Source organism: Melopsittacus undulatus, chromosome Z (genome assembly GCF_012275295.1).
Source record: "Melopsittacus undulatus isolate bMelUnd1 chromosome Z, bMelUnd1.mat.Z, whole genome shotgun sequence".
NCBI classification, from domain to species: domain Eukaryota; kingdom Metazoa; phylum Chordata; class Aves; order Psittaciformes; family Psittaculidae; genus Melopsittacus; species Melopsittacus undulatus.
This window is the reverse complement of record NC_047557.1, coordinates 11,323,648-11,347,728: the sequence shown is the minus strand read 5'-3', so window position 1 is coordinate 11,347,728 and position 24,081 is coordinate 11,323,648. Positions and strand designations below refer to the sequence as shown.

The 24,081-nt window shown below is 43.4% G+C and overlaps 1 protein-coding gene across 2 annotated transcripts in view; it reads left to right on the top strand.

The window, feature by feature from the left end:
• Positions 1–24,081, top strand: part of CCBE1 (collagen and calcium binding EGF domains 1) — a 94,614-nt gene that overhangs the window by 47,825 nt on the left and 22,708 nt on the right. The window lies entirely within an intron of this gene.

Sequence of the window (24,081 nt, the reverse complement as noted above, 5' to 3'; positions counted from 1 at the left end):
CATCTCCCAGGCTTGACCTTCGCATGTAGAAAATGGCAGGGAATTCATACTAACTATTTAGCAATCTCTGGCAGTTTGGTTGATTTTTAAGTGCTGCAAAACATGTTTTGCATTTAAAACAGAGTTCATTAGAATTGCTGGATTTGCTTCGCATGGCAGCGATGTGTTTAAAAAGAAAACTAAAGGGAAACCTAATAGTATAGCTGGCTTTTTGGCTCTGCCAAAGATTCAAAGAAGTATGAAATCAAATTATATTCTAGCACAGAGTCAACTACTAGGCTTCAAAGCAGTTAAACCTTATTTAAATTCACTTTGGGGTAGTGGCTATTTTACTGAGCTTTTAGAGCAAAAAGAAAAACATAGCTGTTGCCTTGCAAAACACTACACCGACATGAGAATTGGAGAATAGGATAGAATCAACTCAGTTGGAAAAGACCTTTAAGATTATGAAGTCCAACCATTATTCCAGGACTGCCAAGACTACCACTAAACCATATCACCGAGGGCCTCATCTGCATGGGTTTTGAACACTTAAATTACTGTCTCATGGCTTATGATTTCCTTATGTCCAACAAACTGAAAAGAAAGATGGGAAGCAATGCCTAGCAGCCCTCTACAAGCGACTGTGTGAGGAAGAGAGGGAAGAAAAGGGACCCTCTTACCCTCTGAGGTGTACAGGAGGCACCCAGTGCTGCTATCACTGCACTGTGAAGCTCTTTGTGGAGAGGGCTGGTGGATGGGGCTGTGCCAGGACATCTCTGCCTCCAGCCAGTGTCCCAGGGAATGATGTCTGCCCAGGGAAAAAGGTGGTATGGAAGATTAAATCCTCTTTTATCTGCACCCCCAGCATCCTTCTTCCTCCTCGGCTCCCTTGCTTCCTTTTCCCTCTTCTAGAGGACAAGATCGAGAGGTTTTTATCTATACTACACTTTGCTTTTGGGAACGCTGGAGGAGGACATGCGAAAATGAAACAAGGGCTGTAGAAACGAAAGGATGAGGAGAGCTGGAGCTTACCTTCCAGCTCCTTCTGGGAGAAGAATGTTTTGAGCCTTTTTCTCACTGAACACCTCACTGTGAACCTCAGTTTACACTTGCAGCACTCGTAGCTACACCCAGCACCAAAGGGGACCAGGCTTCAAATGACACAGAATGGTGCAAAACCTGGGAAAATGGAGCCTCTTGTGATCACAAACAGCTCCACAGTAAATGGAGGTTGGTTTTTTTAATTACTCTCACTGTGTTTTATCTCCCTAACCAGCAAAGAAAGGAGGAAACCTTCTACTAACTTCAAAGAAACTGCTTATTTCTTTATGCATATAGAAAAACATATACCCAGCCCACTACATAGAATTAGTTATGTAAAAAGAAATACCTAGTCATTAGAAAGCAGCTCCTGGACAACTCATTCATCTTTCTTTTCCCAATCATAAAGTCCTGATTCTGACTGAGCAGTCATGTTTTGTCTTTTCAATGCACTCAATGTAGTTTTTTCAATCCTGTCATCTTTCCTCAGGGCTTCAGCTGCTGATCTCCAATCTGAATTCTCTAAAACGCTATCTGGAAATGTAGGCATGTTGCTGGAAATGTTTGCATGCTAGTAAATTTTCTTTATCTCTCATAGCAGTAATGCTTTCAAAAAAACTCTGTAGCAGAGATAAGCATGTGCTGCATATGAATCTGTCCTTAGCTGACATGTGGTTTTGAAGTGTTTTCTTAGCCCATTGGTAGGATCACTTCCAGTGTTTCCTTTGCATCTCTTTGTGCTTGTATTGGTCAAGAGCTTATGGCAAAAGGTGAAATGTCTTCTTCAAAAATGCAAAACCACAGATCTCCACTCAAGTGCTATAGAGAGGTCTATAAATGCCGTGCAGATCATAGAACTGAAAGAGTGAATAGTTTGCACTCAGTCAAGACATTGCCTGGCCACTTCTGGGGTCCTTCTCATTGTTCATTGTCCTGGACAGAGTCATTTTTGTGGGTTCTTCCTATATCCTTTCCAAAGCTGTTTTGGTCCAGCACTGAAGCAGCTGGCTTCTTGAGCACCCGGCACTGACCAGCAGCGCTCCTACCTCCTTGTTTCCTCCTGCAAATCAATCCTGTCTTGTTTGTCCTGGCTCTGTCTGAGCTTTACTTTCATATTGCAGGGAAAATAGCACAATATTGCAAAACGTTTTCAATTTTGAGAAAAAACAGCAATACTCTTCTTGCTTGTCCCATACAGTGCTTCAGTGTACATCACGTTGCAGTATGCACATCACTGCAAGCTGCTAGAGTATCTAAAGATGCTGTAAGCCCTTTAAAGAAGAGAAATAATAAACACCACCTGGAATTAGAAATGCAGTAGTCATGGCACAGCTGCTACCTGTGGGGTTAATATTTCTTATCTCTGTTTTTTCATCTGCACGAAGGACAGCCTCAGAGCAGCCCTATTTTCTTTGGCTGCCCTGCTATTGTGGGGCTGTCCTTCTCAATAGCGTTCTCCCACATTCCAGCCCTGCTTGTCTTTTTGGGTCTAAATGCATTAGTTAAATGGTTCTCCAATAGTGACATTTATGTGGGGCAGAGTGTGCTTAGGAGAGGCCTGCCAAGATTTATATCCTGTCATGTAAAGCATGTTTTTGGAAATAATGGCATAATTGACTAAGAAAACAACTCCCTTTTGCAACAAGCCAGCCTGTTGTGATGGTTAGCACAGTGACCAGCGGCCACTGGTGAAATCTCAGCTCTTGAAAAATGACTGCTGTATTTATGATTTAGGGAAAGCTTGCCACGTGCCTCCATTAAATTAGGAGAATTATACCAGGGCTTAACCAGCGCTCGGCTAGAAAAGGGTGTCAGGACAGTCTCTGATGTTTGAATGATTTGCTTTTGGATAGCGCCTTAAGGGTCGTTCCTTGATTTTGGTTTCTGAGTGTGATACTGCTAAAAATATCGGCGGTTTTCTCGGAATTTGCAGTGTGTTGCATTCTGAAGCAAAAGCTGAAAGTTGTGAATTATTTGGGAAAACCAGCAGTCGCTTGGGGATCTGAGCTGACTGGGATCTGGGGTTGGGCAAGCGCTGATTGCAGTGGTTTTTCAGGCACTTTAATGTGAGCATTTGCCACACAAAGTGTTGGTCAGAGAGAGGGCTGTGAATTAGGGTCACTGCTGCCTCTGTCTCCGTTGCAGTGCTCAGCAGTGTGTGGTTACTGACTTGCTGTGCTGTTTTGTTGTCTTCCCGAGTACTGAAACTGGTGACTGTGAGTGTCAGGAGGGAATGGTTGTGTCTGAGGGCAAAGACTTCATGCCAGTGCCAGCTTTTTTTGTATGCAGTGATCTGGAATGCATGGGGTCTCTGCTGATGTGATTCCTTTGCAGTGAGCTTTTTCATCATGCCCACCTTTTGAAAACCCATGCGAATCCTGTGCAGCAGGATGCTTAACTGTATGGGTACAAAGCCTCTGCCTCATGAGTTTTCTCAAGGAGAACAAGGACTTCCCTGTTTTCTTATACAATTATCTATGCCACTGACTTAACTGTGTGCGTTAGTACACACTACTGTCTCCTTTTGACCTTCGTCCTGGGACTTTGGTTTTGGTCTTGGTCTTTCGATGCTGTCTCTTATTCCCTGTTGGCATTATGCAGTGCTAGCAAAGCAAATACCCAATAACTTTTTTGCCAGTTGCATTGCCACCACTGGCTGATTTTAGTCTTTATGCCAGCCCACATTTCTATGGGTTCCATGCCAGAGATAAATGGGGTTTTAGAGGACGCCAGCACTGGAGTTGGTTCACATTGCAGTGGCCAGAATGGAGGTTCAGAAGCCCCTGGGTGAAATCTCCTTGCTACAGCTCTAAAGCATTAAAAACCCTGGTATAAGAGGTTGTGGAAATGCTGTTCCTGTATCTGTCTGTCTGTCTGAATATATATAGGCATGTACTGGCCCACTGTGAGCCTCATCTTGCACAGTCATTCAGAGGAAATTCAAACCTAGCCCATTGTTCAGCTTCAACGAAGTACAAGCCGAAGCCCAGTCTTCTCATGGAGCATCTCCTGGCAAAATAAATACTGCAACACCTTCCTACATCCACTTGACTTTGCACCTATAGCTTTGATTATGAAATGCAGTGAATCCCATCACATACTTCACACATTTTCTGTTGACAGTGAAGCAGTCGAAGCAGGCTGTTATCCATTCGTGCTGGAAATGTTCATGTCAAGGTTTCATTCCAGGAAAATCATTTGGGTTGCTCTGTAAACTAACTAAGCTCATCCGTGACCCTTCATCTGGCTGTGCCAGGGACATGTAAAGCAGAAAGAGGGGAGGCCTTTTCCTCTCCTCTCACTTCAGAGTGCTCTCCAGGTCAGGTATGATCCAGGAATGCAGCTGTAATCCTCGTTTGGTTAGAGGAGACCATTTAGCTTGCCGTGTGACATTGGAATTACTACTCCTTTCATGGGAGAGAGATTATGGCCATGTGGTTTTCCTTTCAGATTTGGGTCTTGGTTTCCATTTACAAGTGGTTCTTGTAAACAGAGTCTCTCTGCTTCGTTTTTGCTAAAAGGCTCCTTGTCATAACACTTGGTGGGCTGCTTTATCTTACCTTCAAGCTAACCCAGGTAGCTGGGCAGGCTGAGAGTAAGCCGTTCTTGCTCAACATTCCCATTTGCAACAAAGACCTTCAAAGCAGATCGTCCATCCTTGTTGAGCTGATAGCAGTTTGTAAGAGGCTAGGATGGTGTGCGGGTGTATGACTTACTATGAGCTTAGATAAAACACTGGCAGATGGCAGCACAAAAGCATCACTGAGGAGGAATTCTGCTGTGCCACTGAGGAGGAATTCTGTGCTGTAGCTGCTGTAGTGTCTCCAGGACTGCCTCTGCAAATGGGAACAGGCAGGTTTTTGCCTGTGGTACCCGTGAAGAGCTAGTCTTCATGAATGTGTCTGAGACCTGTGTGAACCTCCTTAATCCTCTAGCCTCCACCTCACCCCAAGTACTGCAGTCTAGTATTGCATTACAAAGTACATGTTATCTGGTTTATTTAAGCCTGCTGCCTCATCATTTCTCTCTGGATTTTATGAAACGAGACACAGCACTGCTTGCTCCTTATCTGCCTGCTCCCCACCATTCTTGGGTTTCAGAGCTCTGTTCCACCTCCCTTTCACTGCCTCTTTTTCCTTTCCACTGAAATGATCTTATTTAAAGGCTCCCTTGCAGTACTGTTCCATGCTTTTGAACAATTGTGTTCCTTTTTTCCAGATCTTTTACATTTGATGTTTCCCCCCAGAATATGCCTGTATGGACATCCGCTGGCAAGCTCTTGGGAGCTGGGGATGCACTTCCATTTAGGTCTGCAGTTGTCTTCAAGTGTTTTGTCCTAGAGCTGTAGATCCTGGGACCCCTTTTCACATGCCCGTGAGCCGTCAGGTTGCAGACCAGGCAACCCCATTGTGTGTTTGATAGCTGCAGTGGAGGGAGGGCTGCTGGAGCCTGAGGTTCCTGGGTAATGCTGGCTGCTGGGCATGCAGCAGCATTCAGCCAAGGGGAGAGGAAGAGGTACCTGAGCTGTGGCCTTGTCTTTGGGCATCCTCAGTACAATCCCTGTGTTGTCTGCAATGGAACTGCTGTTTCCAAATAGCTGAGTGGCAGGGGAAACACATCACTGTGGGAAGGAAGCAGCTCTGCCACAGGACTGCTTCATCACTTTCTTGCTTTTGCAAGAGTACCATGCATTTCTAGGTCCTTTGGGAATGCTGGAGCAAAGAAAGTAGGTTAGCACCTTCCACGACCCTTGTGTGGTCATGCAGCAGGGACATGCTGGATTTCCATGCAGGTCAAGACCTGCCGCTTCCTGTGTGTGCTCCTGCTTTCAATTCCACAGCAAACTTGGAAAACAACTACATGTTGCCCTTTTTAATTATTATTTACCTCCCCCCTCCATTTGTGGGGATGCCATCACAGACCTTACCTCACTTTCCTTTCTGCCTGCTGGCCCACACGGCCAGTTCCTGCAGACTGAGGTGGGGAGAGCAGATGGGACCATCCAGCACGTGCTCAGCTCAGTGCAGTTGCAAAGCTCTCCCTCCACATCCAATGTACGTTGGCTAACCCAAGCTCTGCTGACATGGAGGAAATCTGGATGTGATTCCTCATTTTTTTAAACAGCACAACTATTTGAACACCCTGCTGAATCCAGGACAGGCAGGTCTCCAGGACACCATGCATACAGTACAGTCCAACACCACAGTGATGGTTTTGTTTTTAATCGCATTGATGATCCCATTGTGTTATATAAAGGTTTTGGCCATCTCTGTGTGTTTTCATGTGAAATGGTGCCATTCTCTCTGCTCCCTTCTCTGAACTGGACATGTCTACATCAAAATCTGTTTGCTGAGTGAGAAGCCATTAGTGTTTCCAGAGATGATCCTCAGTGCATTGCTGGCTGATGCGTTTGTTCTCTCCTCCTGTGTTTCTAAGTAGCAAAGAATGTATAAGTAAATAATGATTTGGGGGGAGAAACTGGTAATGGAAAAAGTAACTTGAACAAGATTTGATAAAAATGCACTGTTTTGATTCAAACTCATGGGTTACAAGCATTTCCTGCAGGCCAGTGGGAATTGGAAGACTCTGTTTGTGGGACATTGAAATCTTAGACATTTCAAAAGTGAGACAATCTCCGTGCCTGTTACAAAACATCAGAGAGCAATCGAGTTGTATTTTAGAAACAGCTATTTTAGGTAGTACAACCAGCAGGACAAAATCCAACCTCTAGCTTACAAATAGTCCACAGCATGAAAATCGTTCCTTTTAACCTGCACCCGTTTTGAGTATGTTCATGCATTTTTAACTTGTAGATTTTGAACCTGTGGAGGGATTACAGTGATCTTTTAATAAGCCATGATAATGAGAGAAGATTAACCCCTATTATTAGGAGCTGAGCTAAACCTAGGGCGAAGGTATTAAGCTGAACCAAAAATCTGTGCCACTGGCAAAATCTCGGAGATAACTCCCTAACTGGCAAAATGCTTCATGTTGCTTGGATTTAAAACAGACCTGCTCTAAGGAGGGCTGCTTATCAGACCTGTTTTCCCCTCACTGGTTGAATGATGGATGGCAGCTGCCAGGCCCAGGACCTCCCAGTGTGTTAGGAGGAGAAGGACGAGATGTATGGCGGTGGGTGCACATCTTTATCCCTGGTAGCTAAGCCAAAGCCAAGCTGTAGTCCTGCTCTGGAGCTTTTGGACAGTGCAGGTGGGGAGGTGCTGAGCACCTCTGGTGCTCCTGGCTGAGTGGTGCTGGTGACTGGCTCCAAGTCCACTGAGCCCAGCTTGGCCACACCATCACCACATGGGTGAGATCAAGGCAAGGTTAAAATGAGGTTCCAAAGCGGAATTAGAAAAAAGGAATCAAAGCAACGCAATTTAGGCTTCCCCCAGAACACTTGTGCCTGGGGATTTGGAGTCTCTTTTTTGCTTTCAGGGAGCAGTCAGTCACTTCTGATCTGCAATCACTGCTTCTCCATGAGAAACTGAAACACTTTTTCCCACAGGTTCTTATTTTTTCTTTAAATCAGTAATTTCCTGAAGCTGCACTATTGTTAGGTTTCCCCTCACCCTCTCCAGTGGACTGTTCCTCATCCCAAAAAGAGAAGAAATTCCCCAGCTCAAAGCCTGGGTGTCCTCAAGGCCAGAGGAAGAGTCACAAGGTTTGCTGTGGCTCTTCAGCCTGAGAGATGCACTTGCAGATTGTCTGGGTCCAGCCTGGTGCTTCTGATCGGTCATGCTTAATTGCTAATTAGCTACCTCCATCCCTTTCTCTGGGAATTATGATAATGAACATAAAGAACTGTTTATTCTAAATGAGACTTCCCAAGGGTAACAGCCTCCTCAGTGGCTGCAGAAATGGGAAGAAAGCCTGAGGAAACACCAGGGTGCTGTGGTTTTTGGCAACAGATGATAAACATTTCTTTGTGGATGGAGCAGAGCATGTAATTTACTGCCCAGCTCTAACAAGAGCAGTCTTGACCGTTGTGCTATTCTTTGCCATCGCTGTCAAAAGCAACAACTAAACCCCAGCCAGAAACTGTGCAGTTGAGTTTTTGTAGGTAGCAGCGTAAAACACTGGCCTTTATCTATGGCAAACGAATTCATCATTTTTATAAGGTCTCAGATGTTCTCTTAGCTGGCAGATGGGTCCTTTCCATCCTTCTGTGGAGGACAATGGTGGTGCAACCACTTTGCACCTAGACAGTTGTGCAGATGTGTTCAAGGGCAGGAGGCTTCTGTTGGACTCCCTGCCAGTTTTGCATTGCACTGGTAAAAAGTGGCAATCTAAAGCCACTGAGCTTGCTCCTTAAGTGCAATCATCAGTCTTTTTATCAGTTCTCAGCAGCATTTACTTCAGAGGTCATCCCCTGACAAGAACTGATCACAGTGGCTACTTTACTGCAATTCTGGTGACATCCCAGTGGGCAATCTAAGTCCTGCTGTCCCTATTTTATCTCTGAAGCCATAGGACAAGGGATATCAACACAGAGCAATGCTTGAGCAGAGTGATGGATACAAGCAGCCATCCCACTGCCAGGCCCACGGTAGTACACCCAGAACTGGCATGGGCATCTTTGAAGGCTACTGCATGATACCTCATGTGAACAGTGAATTAGGTTAATGGAAACTCAGAGATTCAAACTGTGTTCCAGGGAGGGCAGTACCCATGCCATCTGATAATGGTCATGGGCAGTGCTTACAGCTTCCTGGCACAAGTTGCTAGAGAAGCATCAGGCAAGTAGGGGCCCCTGCTCAGGGGTTGGTTCCTTAAACAGGTTAAGTCATGGACCCTGATACAGGCATACAAACTACACATTGGGATAGAAAGAATAGATCTGTCCTAGAGATTGGAGTTCCCATTCCCATGGTTTTTCACCCTGGAATGTGTTTTAGCGCTCCCCTTAGACATTCACCAGCACTCCTGGATGAGCAGGGTCCCTGTGGCAGCCCACAGCGATGCACAGTGCGATGCTCTGACTGCATCTTCTGCAGGACCACATCGTTGAAGCATTCTGGCAGATAAACTGTAAGTCAGACATTAAGTGGAATAGTACAGGGCAACAAACATCATCTCTGACAGCTTCAAGGAGTGCTGAAAGGGAATTTGGTGAGTTGAAAATAGTGATCAAATAAAGACACTGTCACACACAACAGTGACCTTGTGAACATGAGAAGGATTTAGTACTCACAAATTAAGAAAAGCCAGTGTTAACCACATGTCAGCATAATTTTCACTGGATTTCTGTGGCTCTCTGTTATGATTCAGCATTTAATTACATGGTTGTAGTCTGGGTTGTTTTTTCTAGTTCTGTTTCTGGAAAGGTTTCCTGAGAGGTCCAAACACAATGAAACTTCAGCATTGCAATCTCTCTGGTTTACAAAACAGCTTAATCCACAGGGAGGGTCAGTAGAGCTGTGCAGCCAAAGGGGGTGGCTGCCCTTGCCTGCAGCTCTGCAAACAGTGTTCCCTAAGAGCTCCCTCGAGGCCAACCCCTCTGTCTAGGAGCAGTCGGTTCACCATATTTGGCTGTCAAACCACAGGCACACGCCATGTGGGGTGATGCATTTGTGCATGGGGGTGCTTGGGTTGTCTCCTTTGAGGGGGTACATTCACTGGGTCTCCCCACCCCATAGCAGGAGGATGGCTGCAGGCTTTGACTGGAGACCATCAGCGGAGTGAGCACGGAGGCAACCCTGCTCTTGGTGTTAGTACAGATTTCCCCATTTCATGTCCTTTGAGCACCTCCTATAGCAGTGAAGCTCTGAAAGAGTTTAAAAACAAAAAGGGATAACTCAGCCCTGGCACAGGGTACCCAGAGGAGCTGTGGCTGCCCCATCCCTGGCAGTGTTCAAGGCCAGGTTGGATGGGGCTTGGAACAACCTGCTCTAGTGTGAAGTGTCCATGGCAGGGGGTTAGAACTGGATGAACTTTAAGATTTCTTTCAACCCAAACCATTCTATGGTTCTATGTTTCTGTGATTCTAGGATATGATTTATCACTTAACCAGGACACCAGAGTTGGGATCTGCCATGCCATTGCCAGGCTGAGTTGCTCTCCAAAAGCGTCTGTCCCTGTTTGTTACATACAGAGGGACCTGGGCTTACCCAGTCCCTTCACTGTGCACACTGGTAGGGTGAATTTGAGATGAAATTCAGCTACTTCACAGAAAATCCAAGTATATTTGCAAAAAAAAGGATGTGATGACATTGATTATCCCACACTCACAATGCTCTAATGTGGGGAACTTTGTCACAGTCCGTGTGTATCTGACTTTCATGCACCTTCATAGCTCTGGCTCAAAAATATATTGGGTCAGGAATTGTTGTTCTGGAGAGGATTTTCATAAGGGCTTGGGATCTGGTCCATGCTGAGGACAATTTGGTGTCAGCCTAGTGTAAGTACTGATGTTTTTCTTCTATGAAAGCTAAAGTGGTGTTCATTTGGTAGTAAATCTAAGGAATTATCGAAGTGAGAAGTCTAAGAAATCTAAGTAAGGAAGAATCGGGTTTCTTGAAGCTCTCTTTATGTTGAAATTAGTTGCTATTTGCAGCACTTATGCTCTAGTGGTTAACATCATGGAAGTAATAACATATTATTACTGCTACCAGTACTAATTAAAAGTGTGGAAATGTCCAGAAATCCAAGTCAGAGGAAAACATGAAATAAGATGTATTCCTAAATGAAAGTGTACTTTTTATTTCAAGGAAGGGTGGGTCAGAGGGTTGTGCCAGCAAACACCACAAGAGTTTTCAATAGAAGCTGCAAGCTCTATGTGCAAGCAGGAGAGCATGGTGGTGTTTTCAGGTTATCATAGATTCATAGAATCATAGACCAGTTTGGGTTGGAAAGGACCTTAAAATCATCTAGTTCCAACATCCCTTAACTGCCAAGCTCCAGTGCTGTGGATTTTGCTGGATCCTTCAAAGAATTAACAGAAATATGGACTTGGGGTGACCCACTGCCCTGGCACTGAATTGTTTGTCAGTGTTACTATAACATGGATTGCTTCAGTATCTCCATGTTACTGAGGGCTGCACTTTTTTCTTCCACTTGTAATGCAATCTGCAAACTTCATCTGTAATGAAGTACTCTGCTTAACATCCTGCCTTACCTTGCATTTGATTTTTATTGTTGCACTTTAGGAGATTCATCCACAGAAGTGTCTGTGTGGGCAACAATAAAAATCCAAAGAGAAATTTATTCTGAGTTATTATCTGCAGTTGTGATAGATAATAGATACTGGATTTGTGTTAGTATTGTGATTCACTTAAATAAAAACCATATGCCTGAAGTCATTGCCTTGGAGATAAGTCAGGCATCTGGCTGAGATTCCACGTTTGGGAATGTAAATGATGCAGATGGTGAGATTATAATACACACTATGCCCATCAGGTTGTAACAGCAATAAACAATCACTTCATTAGGTAAAAAAAGGAGGAAAACACATCCACAGCAAAAGGTGAAATTTCTCAAGGAATGTACATGATATAAATTTCAGTTTGGAGCTGGCATGCATGGATTTGGGGGAGTCTGCTTTACAGCACATGCTAAACCTTTATTCGAAATATATTAGAGCATGCTAGATATAATATAGCGCTTTCAAACAATTTTGGAGAATCAGATTGATATCTCAGGCTGTAAAAATGTTGGGTTTCTTCCTTTGAGTGTTTTGGGAATAAATACGAACTTGTGAGCAGAGTAGGGAACAAAACAACTAGTTCCTTTTGCTCTGCATACAATATTGCCTCCACAAAGGTGTACTCGTTTGAACTGTGGAGTGAGCTCAAAGACATCACACAGTACTACACATAGATAAATTGGTGGGAATGTAGAAGCAGATGGGATTGATGCAAAATGTATGTTCCAAGAGGAAAAGAGGTGTGAGTCTTGCAACACTAATCATGTCTTTGCTGATACTGATTTAGCCTCAGATCTATATTCAGCATTGTCTTTACAGGCTAGCACAGACTGATGCCTTGGATGTACAATGTGTTTAGCTGTGATACCACTTTTTGGAGACAACATAAACTTTCCATAGAGACCTAAAATAAACTCAGGGAGGGACAAAGTGACTGTCACCGATGATTATTCCTGTCATGATAAGTCACTCAGGAAAGGTATGCTGCTCCCAATTTCTAGACTTCCTTTGCAGTCACTCTGTATTATACTGCAGATGAAGGTGACTGTTCTTGCGTATGACCAGGGTTGTGGTTCATTCAGAGCAGTTGATCAGTGTGCCACAGCTGTAAATTCCCGGCTACAAAAAGCTCCTAGTGCTGTCACTCATTTTGTTTGGAAAACATTTTAAAAGCCCAAGGTACATCCCATACAATCGACAATTCTCCAGTAATTAATCTCAGAGAAAGAGGTTTTTAAAACAGTGGGTGACAAGAAAATGTTACTGATGTGGTGGCCAAGGCAGATGAGAGCAGCCCCTTGCAGTGCACCTTCAATATTCATCTTGTGTACTTGCATCAGCCTGTCTTCTTTTCAGCTGAAGGCAAGAAGTCTTCCCTTTTCAAATGGTCCAGCCTGCTTCCTGCAGCACAAGACAAGAGCACTACCTGCATAGATCCTACCCCATCTTCTGGGTAAATTAGTTGCTAATCCTGATTCTGATCTCACTCTGGCCTCAGGTTTTTTATGCTTCTGAGCCCAAACTTTGAGTGCATTTGGATGCTTTGAACACCAGAGTTGCTCCAGTAATAGCAGCTTTGTAACAAGCACTGATGAACCAGCTGCAGCAGAGATGTCCTCAGTTTGCATTGGTTTTAGGAAGGGGTGTAGTAATATAAATTCAGTATATGCCTGCAGGCACTAGTATCTGAAGCACGCCCTGCTTCATTTGTAATGCATTATTAATACAAGGGTAATTACACAATACTGCAGGCCAACAGGGAATAATGAAAATAATTAGATCTTAGGTTTTGTACAAGTCATACCAAAATGACAGCTAGAAGCATCATTTCTTATTTTGCAAAGGCCTCAGCAGAACACTAAAATTAGACAAACTGTAAGAGAAAAACAAGCACCACAGGTAAAAGGAACTACTCTTCTTATACAGAGTAAAATAGCCCAGAACAAAACAATTACCAGAGAAAAAGCATACTAAAAAAGTTAAATGTGCTTTTGTATGGGCGACCCAACTGTCCATAAGCCCAGCAGTTACATACTGGTAGTAACTTTTAGGTGTAAAACACCTTCACCCCAAAGTGCTTCACAAATGGACACAATAAATATTTTCTCAGGTATTTACTGACTGATGATATGCACCCACTTCTGAAGGACAGCCCTGCAGTGAATCCACTCTTCCTTCTGCTCATTTCCACCCCTTTGCGCTCAGTGCCTCATGGCTGGCCAGAGCAAAGTGCCTCTTGGTCCTACCTCGTGCTATCCAGGCATCATGCCTTGTAGAACAGACCATCCCTAGTTCTGGGGCAGAGGGATAGCAGAGGGCTAGGGGTGGAGGAGAGGCTTTCTTTCAGCTGGAGCATGGTTGCAAGTAGGAACCACACAGAGAGCACTGGGGGGGGGGATGAGTTGACTTGATAGCATTTCAGCATCTCATAGAATCATAGAATCATAGAATAGTTAGGATTGGAAAGGACCTCAAGATCATCTAGTTCCAACCCCCTGCCATGGGCAGGGACTTGTGTTCAGCCTCAATAGCTTGTTCAGAGCTAAAACCATCTTCCAGTAGGAGGGTGAGGAGAGAGGAGCAGTTCTGTTAGATTAGGCAATAGGAAATGGGCTCTCTGTCGGGCTGGGGCTGCGGTTTGTTCGTTTAGGCACAGTGCCGTCACTCCTGCAATTAGTACTTGGCTAATGGGTAGTTGACACCAAGTTCAGGCTCTGTCTGGGTTGCAAGCCGAGTGCTGTGTGGGATATGGTGCGGTGGGGAAATGGAAGGAAGTTTCTGAAAACAGCTTTGCTTCTCATTTTTAAAACTGGCCTCATGACACCCATTTGCTCACAAATTAAAGAGTGGGTTGCACTGATTTTGAGCAGGCACCGCCAGTCCATTCATTGGCTGGGTGGCATTCCTGCTCCTGCCATTTTTAACATAGGAGCTGATTGCCACATCAAAAAGCTCCTTCATGAACTTTCCATTGTCTGCTGACTGCAGCCTCAGCAGAGTAGCATCAGCTACACGGGCAGCGCAGATACCACTGCCGCATCCCAGATACCAAGCCTTCTAGTGACACCATATAAATAACAGCTCATTCCAGTAATGTTCATCTGCTTAGCGGATTGTGTCAGAATTTACTCCATTCGCTCTACCCTGCAACAAATAACCTGCAGATGTGTGGCTCTAAAAATAATCCTTGGCACTGGGGCCATGGTACAGCATCACTACATAATTCAGCAAACTTCTGCACTCTGTTGTTTTAAAAATGAATCTTTTCTGCGTGCTGGAAGTGGTTCACGGAGACAGATTCTGTCCTAAAAGAGACTGCTCTGTATATAGAGAGCATTTTGCTATCATCTCTCTGGACAATATACATGGATCTGATTTGTAAGAATGATTTCTTTCCTTGTCCAATTCATTAAGTCTGTGTACTTAATAAGCAGTTTCAGCTTTTACAAGGTCTTCTCTGGGAACAATAAAACAGAGGGGAAAAGGAGAGAAATGTCTGGATCAGTGAAACAGTCTTGAGATTGTATCTTTTTTAGTGTCTTTGTAGAGATTACCAAAGGCTTACGTTAAGAAGTTAATTCCATCACTGCTATTGATGTTGAAAATATATTAGAAGGACGATTTTAACTTGGTCTTGTTGCTTAGATAGCGATCAGAGCTGGCCAACCCTTTTGTTTGAAAATGCTATCATGACAAATAGCATTGTTTGTATTTCATTCAAGATTTACTATTTTTTTCAGTTTTTCTTTTAAGATTTTATTGTTAAATGGAGAAAAGAGCGGAGAGAAAACAGTGGAAGGGGACCAAAGCTGCAATTTCACTTTTTTTAATCTTCTTTCTTCTGTTTGTTTGCTTCTTTCCCATTTCTTTAATGTGTTTAAAGAATATCTGCTAGTGATACTTTTTGATTTTGTTACCTACAGTTTTGTACATTTATCAACAACTGGAGCTAGGATGCTCAGGGGCTCAAGCACATTATATTCAAGAATAGCCCAAGGGGTTTGCTCAGCTGGAGAAGAGGATGCTAAGGAGCAAATTGAATTGGTGTCTCCAACTACCTTATGAGTAGTCACAGAGAAGACAATGCCAGACCTTCATCAGAAGTGCACTGCAAAAAGACATGAGACAAGAGCCACAAGTTGCAGCAGGGATGTTTAAAGTAGATATAAAGGGAGTAAATGCACAGTGAAGTAGTTAAGGACAGTCTTTGTCCCTGAAGACATTCAAGACACTTGGGTGAGTCTCTGAACAGATAACCCTGCTGTCAGGTGCACTTGGATCAGATATTTCCAAAGGGCCCTTGCAACCAAAACTCTGCTATGAATCTGTTTTTCTAAAGTTGTGGGGGCTTTTTTCCCTAGGATTTATTTCTGCTGCTTATAGGATGGCTGAAACCTTGGCTTGAAAAACTCCCTTGGCTGCGCGGAAGCAGGATCATGCCTCCATGACTCTAAGCCAGTACTGGAAGGATAAAAATCCTTAGGCATAAGTGGCAGTTAAGCATCCATATGTGATTCATAACATATAAAATTAGAATGCTAAGCTTTTTGCACTCTTCTAAAGTGTCTGCTCTGCAGATAGGAGCCATTTCATACACCTTGTCTTAGATGGTACATAGAGAGTGCCCAGTTTCCCATTTGTCTTGGGCAATTCACATAAACCTCCATACCTTGTCTGGTGCCTTGTCCTTTCAATACTAGTTTTCTACACCAGAGAGGCAAAGTATTCAAATGCAGACATCTTCCTCATAGCTCAGTTCTGGAAACCAAGATGTCTTTTGGACACTGTGGGCAGCCAACATAGAGAATGAGGTGCTCAGAACTGCATTTTTCTTAAATTATTTTTTTAATCTTTTTGACTTTCCTAAAATCATTTTGTCTGGCTCTCCCCACTTCTAGACTGTTTAAAACCATTTCAAGAAATATCACAGGTTAAAATATACGTCAAATATCTGTATCTGTGTCTAGGATGTAGATGGATGATCTAGGGTATAGAAGGACGGTGCTCTCATAGGGAGAGTACAGGAGCAATGGTTCATTTCAAATCCCAAATCCATCAAAACCAGGAAGAGGCTGGCAACAGTTCCCAATGACAAATGACAGCCAGACTTGATTAAGTTTACACCAGAAGTGGTTGACTGAAACTGTTCTTTCAACAAGCCCAGTTTACTTGTTCTCTTGTGCTCACACATCATTCTTGGTCCAAGGTAGTTCCCAAACTGACACATGTGTGACAAAGCTGCCAGGGATTTCTGCAGAATCAGGATCAGGCCCTTATATGTCAGCTCAGCCCTAAATGAACATAGAGAGAGTTATTAGCTTGTCTCTGAAGGTTAATTGGGATTTATGTCCTGTTTGGAGAACCAGCTTTAGAAATCTGACTTCCTTGCATAGTTTCTATGATGTGTTTTTCTGTGCATGCATGTTTAAAAGGCACTTGCCTTTTGTTGTTTACCGAAAAGAGTTTATTAGGCATTGCTTATGCAGCATTTTTGTGATCTTGTTGTTGAAAGATGCTCTATAAATGGAGTTGAATTGGACTGGAATCAGTAAGTCTAAGAGCTTGCCAGCAGTTTATTGCTGTTTGACTCCAGTGACCGAGCACCAGCACAGCAGCCAGGGAGCAAGCGCAGCTCCTTGCAGCACTGCTCTGGCTCTGCCTTCCACACTGAAATGGAATTTATTACCCTCTATCTCACATGGATATTTGGTAGGAAATTGGAGCTACAAATGAAGAGTCATGGAAGTTTAAAAAAAATCCAGGAGACAGGACAGATGTGCTGTGATTAGTCCTGTACTCTGGCTCACCTTGGGTTAGATAAATAACCGAATGTGTGCCGTCAGCAAGACATACTACTTACAGACTTGGAAGGAAATTTGGCTTGCAGTCCTCTAATTGGAAGTCAGAGGTGGTGGAAAAAGGACTTCTGCTCACTTTTCATACTTTTAAGTCTCTAAGCAGCAAGTTATTTAAATCATGGGCTCAATCTTGGATAAGTTTTTAGATTTAGGAGGCTACTTGTTCTTAGATATTATAATGTATTTATGAGGACGCATTAATTTTCCAGTTCATTAGACTACGTAGTAAATGCAAACGGTGCTATCTTTGTGTAAAATCCATTTTTTTTCTTCCCCCCAAATTTCACACCTGTCAAACATTAATTTGATTCTGCAAAATCCATACCACCTTCACCTGCAAAACTAAACAAAATCATTTTTTTTTTGGTACAATGCCAGAACATAAAAGAAATTTGTGAGAAAAGAGAGCAAGACAAAGCTGACAGCGTGTGTATAAAGCTGAGTCTAAGCAGATGAGAACAGTCAAAAGTCTTTTATTTAATCATTCTGCTATTTCTGACATGCTGTCCAGTGATAAACTACATGAGCATTCCTTTGCATTAAGGGGACGGGGAGGAGAGGGGAAGCAATGAAATAAAAATCCGAGAAAAGGGGGAAGAAAGTACAGTCCAACACTGAAGGAATCACATACGTGATTTGGATGATGATGTTCACATGCGTGTAAAATATCCAACAAATCCCTTTTCCAGTGGCAGCAGCAGTAATTACCTTTTTGAAGCTGTGTGTTATTTTCCTTCTGTGAGTTTCTTTCTTTGCTCAGAGGATATTCACAGGCACATTTTTACCTGGCAATTTTTGAACATTGATAAGTGAGATACGAGCACTGATGGTTACCAACGCCATCACCAGTTGGTCTGTGCTACAGAAAGAAATGTTGATTAGTCTGCTGTTAGCCATAGTGTTTGCAGCACCAAGGCTCTGGTTACACTAGGGACTGACAAGGGCCAGCATTAGTGCTGGCCCTGGAGCAGTCCTAATGTACAGCCAGAGTCTGTATCGTTCCTGTGGAAATCCCAACATGACCTTTTCCTTCCATTACACTCAGAAGGAAGTATCACAAAAAACCCTTCTAGAAGTCTCTAATCAGCCCAGAAGAGACCCAAAAGGCAAAAATTTAGTTGCTATTTCTTCCTGTAATAAGCAGAAGCTCAAGAAATCTTATTTTCTTGTGGTTCTGTCTGCAGGGTACCAACCCTTTTCTCTGCATCCCAAGAGAACTAAAATATTGCCAAAGTGATGGTCTTCTGGAACTGCTGATCAGCTGGCAGAGGGAAATGTGTTGAGGAAGTGGTCTGCCAGGTTTTGTCTGGTTCAGATTTTGTCAGAACACCTCCACTGGACACCTCATCACAGCTCATTTACTTAAACAAAACCACAAACACCATCATGGCAGGACGTCCTGAGCTGTGCCTGTAGAGAACAAAGGCTCAGGGACTGACACAAAAATGATGATGTTTTTGGTGGCTGGATTCCCCAGATCTGTGAGGTTTTGCTTTTTGTGTGTTCATAGAATCACAGAATGGTTTGGGTTGGAAGAGACCTTACAGCTCACCCAGTTCTAACCCCCTGCCATGGACAGGGATGCCTCACTCTAGCGCAGGTTCCTCCAAGCCCCTTCCAACCTGGTCTTGAACACTGCCAGTGGAGGGATTGGAAATCCCATGACTGAAAAACACTCATTGCCCAGTTTCATGCAGCTCAGCACCTGTCATAACTTCAAGCCCCACCAATACCCATGCAGCGTATTGCACCCCTTGAAGTATTTTATTGCTCTTTTATACAAGAACGATCTTGACACACTCAGAAATACCGTACTCTGCAGGAGTGCAAGCCATTGTATTGCTTTGGAAGGTTCCTTCTGAGAAGAAGGAACCACAGTTTATATTCCAGCACCATAAAACTCCATTTGACCATAAAAAGATGACATGAAACAGCACTTCAAGGAGAGGAGGAGTCCATTAACAATACATTACAGTAGGGAGCAGCCAAGAAGCGTGTCTGCGAGCTTTCAAGAGCATCAGCCAGAGCCTCCCTGGGTAAATGCTGGCACAGATCCCCAGAGTCAGCAGAGGTATGCAGCTTTTGCCAGGGGAAGATCTGGTCCCTGGATTGTGTTCAGAGAAGCGGAGCCCAGGAACTGTGAATCTTATCAAAACCTTCCTGTTAGCAATAACCAGAATGGGATTTCATTTCTGGTATCTGTCTTAATAGCCAGAGCTGAGCAAAACAGCTGATAGCAGGGCTTTTTTGTTTTTCTTTTTTCTAAGAAAAAGAAAACCATTATATGTGGGTAAATTTATTTGACTTAAGTAGCTGACAAGAAACATGGCTTCAGTGCAGACAACACATTAATCACTGAAATCTGACTTGCAGAAAAATCAAGTAATAGGTTGCAGTGATTTGCTGTCAGACATCTGAGTTCCAGCTTAGCTGGTGAAGGGTTGTCTCTGTGGTCATTCAGGCAAATCCTGCCTTATTCAGTGAGTTAAGAGAAGTTAAGTGTATACATACATACAGTGGTCATAGGTGCTGCAGCATTGCAAGACATCACCGTACCTGTGCTACTCACTCTCAGCGGAGACAGTGACTGGAAGAGCTTGGTCTGGCCTTGGACTTTGCATTACACCCAATGTGAACATAAATTACCTCTTTACAAAACTGTGAAAAGGACTAAGTCTGGAAATCATGGCAAAGTGTATGCTGAGCAAGTGTCTGCAGGGAGGCCATACTCTCTTACTCAAGATTTCGGTATGTATCCCTCAGAAAGGCAAACAAAAAAAGCATTGCTTCAGTTTTACACCATGTTGCCATAAATCTTCTCTCCCTGTGAATTACCATGAAACTGTTCACAGCTACTGAGCTGCTTCCTTAACACATTGCGCTGCAGATGGGCTTTGTCTGTGCATGCTTTGGCAGACAGACCTGCCCCTCATTTGGATTTTATATAGAATATGAGAAAAACAACAGTTGGGGGTGTTTTTTTGTTTTTTTAGTTTTGTTTTGGGTTTTTTTCTAATGTACCTTGCTGGTTTGCTTTCATAGCTCTCCAATTATTTTTGGAAGTTAATTGCTGTATTTTACATTTGCATTTTTGCTGTACTGTGTATTTGTCAAAGTCAGGGTGATCATATAGAAACACTGGGCAGGCACAGTAAGGAGCCAGTCTAACAAAGACCCCTTTGTGCAATTAAACACAGCCATGCCATGCCCTTTGCTCACTCAGGTCTTCAAGATACGGCACAAGTCATCCGAGTTCAGGTTATGACATTGAAGAAACCTGATTAATTTTTTCTTCTGTCTTTTCTCAATAGGAGATTTTTTTATTATTATTATTACATATATGCACTCAACTGTATTATTATTATTACTTTCTACCAGCACTGACCTGGGAGAACACTGTCGATATATCTAAACCCATATAAAATGTTAAGCAGCTCTTATGCCCCCTAAAGTGCAACTCTTCTGACATTCCTAGGTTAGAAATAACATGTCGGAGAGCAAGGATTTGACCTGCCCGACCACCTGTGGAGTTGCTGCATTTTGCAGTGAATGAAGCTCCGGCATCAGCTGACCTATAAGAAAGGTCCATATTTTATCCTAAGAACTCACTTTCTGGCTCAGTGTAGAGATTTGTGTGTCTGCTTTGCTCCTACGAAGCAAATATTTCCTAGAGTAGACATTTCTGTATCCACTTCTGATATCTTTAGCAAGTTTCCTTAACGTGTTACGTTCATCTGAAACCAGTATAAAACTTTTGTTTTTCACATTTCACTTCACATTTTCCGTTTTCTTTCCCTTTTTTCAAACACTAAATGTTCATTGTGTCTTCTTCAACATAATCGTCATTATAAGGTTTTAGAGTCACCTGTTTGCTCAAGTTAACCAAAACCCCAATACACATCAGGCAGCTCCAAGCCAATTGTTGCCACAGCCCAAGATGCTGCCACCGTGTTCCTGCAGACAGGCACAGGTTAATTATCACTTTCAATGTTTATCCTGTTGTTGGTTGCATTTCCAAAGCATTTCAGTAGATGTAGGACCCTGGGTCGCTCCCTTCCCTCTGGCACAGCAGTGTTGTACAGGCTCAGCATGCCCCAGTCTCTCCACAGTGTTCTTGTGCGGAGCAGGAGGGCTGGGGGTGATGGCAGCTCTGCACCAGGTGGAAACAATTATGGGAAAAAACCATGGTCCACACGGGATGAGTTACTGCTGATTAGCTGCCTGATAAGCTAACTTAATAAAGAGGTGGCTTAATTAAGCCACATTCCTTGCATCTTACCTTTCATCCTGCCTGTCTGGGGCGATGCTATCAAGCAGCTACAGCTTTGTAAGATGGGGCAGGGAGTGCTGTGCTGGTTCACAGCTATGTGATGGGCATAGGGGGGACCTGCAGGTGATGGGACATGGGGGTGCTCCCTTCAATCTGAGAGGTGATGGGCCACAAAAGCTTGCCACAGCTGCTTGCCTGGTGTTTATTGGTATCAAAGTTTTGACCCTAAATTCCATCTTCTGACATTCAGTGATCCAGGAGCACCTCAACATCCAGAGCAGAAAGGAGTAGCTCAGCATCTCCCTGCTTTTCCATCAGGTCCTGTCAGATAAAAGGGGTGACTTTGCTTTGAGAGGGTCCCTATCACTGTATATTTTTCTACAGGTAACACAGAAACTAGAGGCTGCAGTGATCAAATTCATGGTGCTCAAAACCCTCTGGGAATTTGGGCTTGTGCATGTTCTTGAGTGAAGAATGCATAAGAACCAGAAGTTTCTCTACTTTTAATAGCTGTAACAGAGAAGTCTGCTAGAAGATTCTCCTTTTGGAAACCAGATTTAAAGTTAATACATGGACTCGATTTCCACATAGATTTTAGTGGCTGAGCTCAAACAGCTGTGCATTGGTTGGTGTTCAGTGCACACTCACATGTGCAGCTGCATAGCAACAACCTCACTGAAAGTTATTCAGTAGCTAAAATTATCAGTGGGGACCCCCTCTTACCTCTCACTATGTATAACAAGATCGCTGCTGCGCAACGTTGATTAGACATGTCAATCTCGAGCTGGATGTCTGGAAATGAATATTGCTATTAAAATGCCTTTGCTAATGATCAACTCATGTATCCATCATTTTGACAGATTTAAGAATGTGAAAAGCTAGAGCATGCACGGATCCCAGGGTTGCACTGTAATGTTCAGAGAAACGTGTATTGTTGTATTGTATTTCCTGTGGATTAACCCTAAAGTAGTAGTTTCTGTGGCAAAATCGTGCTGATGGCTGAAGTTTGCTGTTGAGCACAGGCTGTGCTAATACAGAGGATCTGTAATCTGGAACTGGGAAACCATCATCATGCAAATTGATTTCTGGTGTGTGATACTGAAAGCAGAGCCTCTAAACCACATCTTTAGGTGTGATTTAAAGCATTCATGATGTGGAAAAAACTTTGGGTGTTTAGGGAAAATCTTTCCAAATCTCCTTTCCAGTAAACTCTGGGAAAATTCATCAAAAATTGAAAAGAAGACAGAAAACAAGGAAGTGATGTGTCAAAAATATCTCCCTGTGGAACTCAATAGATGGATTCCAAGCATGGGCTTTGGATATGTGCAAGGGCAGTATGATTTTCCTCTTTCTTTAATTGGACCAACCCCTGCAAGGCTGTGCTTGCTCCAGGATGCCAGGGCAGTATTTAATGGCTGTACTGCAGTGTGTGGTGGGTTCTTATTGTGCGGCTGTGGGAAAGGGGATTGATCAGGACAAGTGGTTTGGCTATCAGGAGAATCCAGGAAGGAAGATAAAACCACAGCGTATCCACAGGAAAGCCAACAAGTTCAGCCAAAAGCCAGTCCTGGCCCAGTTGAAAGAAGAGAAGCAGCTCCTGCAGGGTTCCCAGCAGGCAAGTCTTTACCCAGGCACAGGCTGTGCCAGCTGAGGTTGGTATCTGCTGCCAGAAGCTGGTCCAAGAGTGGAAATCCTAAGGGTCCTAAGCCTGAAAATTAAGCAGCAATTCTCAGGGATGAAAGTTACTGCTTCCTCTTTCTCATTAGTTTTGGCTGGCATAACCCTATACTATAGGTCAGCATCTCATGGCTGGGATGCTCTCCTCTCCTTTCCCATCTCTGCGCTCTCTCAATCCAGGCTGTATCTTCCTCTGAAGAGCAGCTACAAGCAAAGCTTTATCAACCACCTTTCTTCCTCAGACAGGAGGAGATGAATGTGCACTTGGAAAGCCATCAGCATGGCTTGCAGCATATGAACAACCTCCCTGATGCACCTTTGAACTCATTCCTCCTGCATTTGTTAGTCTTGCAGATAAAACTTCACAGCAGTGTTTGGAGAAAGGTCTAATGAGGGACCAGTTGTTTGCATAACAAAGCAAGGCTTCCTCTTCAGATGTTCAACCTTCATTAAGTATAATTTATATTCTAGCTAATCTTTGGAAAAGGGTAAAATACGGAGCCAAAGTTTGTTTTTACATAGTTTAGAGTGATGCATTGTTTGTTTTAAGTGGTCATTTGCAACTGATAGTTGATTTAAATTCAACTTAATGATGATTTGTGATTTGTCCAGGGGAGTGTTGTGTCATTGACTGCCATGTCTTTAGCACTCTTCTGCGTCAGTTATTGAATTAAAGGATAAGACCAAATGGATGGTTTCCCAGTTTTGCAGATATTTGAGCATATCCATGGGGCATAAAAACTGTGAATTTGTAAATTACAGGGTTATTTTCCCCTCAGACTCACATAAACTTGATAAAATAGTGCACTGAACAGCACTTTGCTTCTCTTGCAGCAGTCCTGGTGCCTGGTAGTCACCACTGTGGGACCCTTTTAAAGTCACCAGATCCCTGCAGTGATCCCAGTCATCAGATCCCAGCTCACAGAGTGATAAGGGACACAGCCATTGTTAAAGGCTTCTTAGCACTACTGGGAGTCCTGGTGACTTGATGTGATTTGCTGTCTAGAAGGCAGGTATAGCTGAATACCTTAATGTCATTACAGGCCAGTGTGTAAGAAACATTAATTTCATATGTTCATATGATAGGCCCATAAAGAGTACTTGGCCTA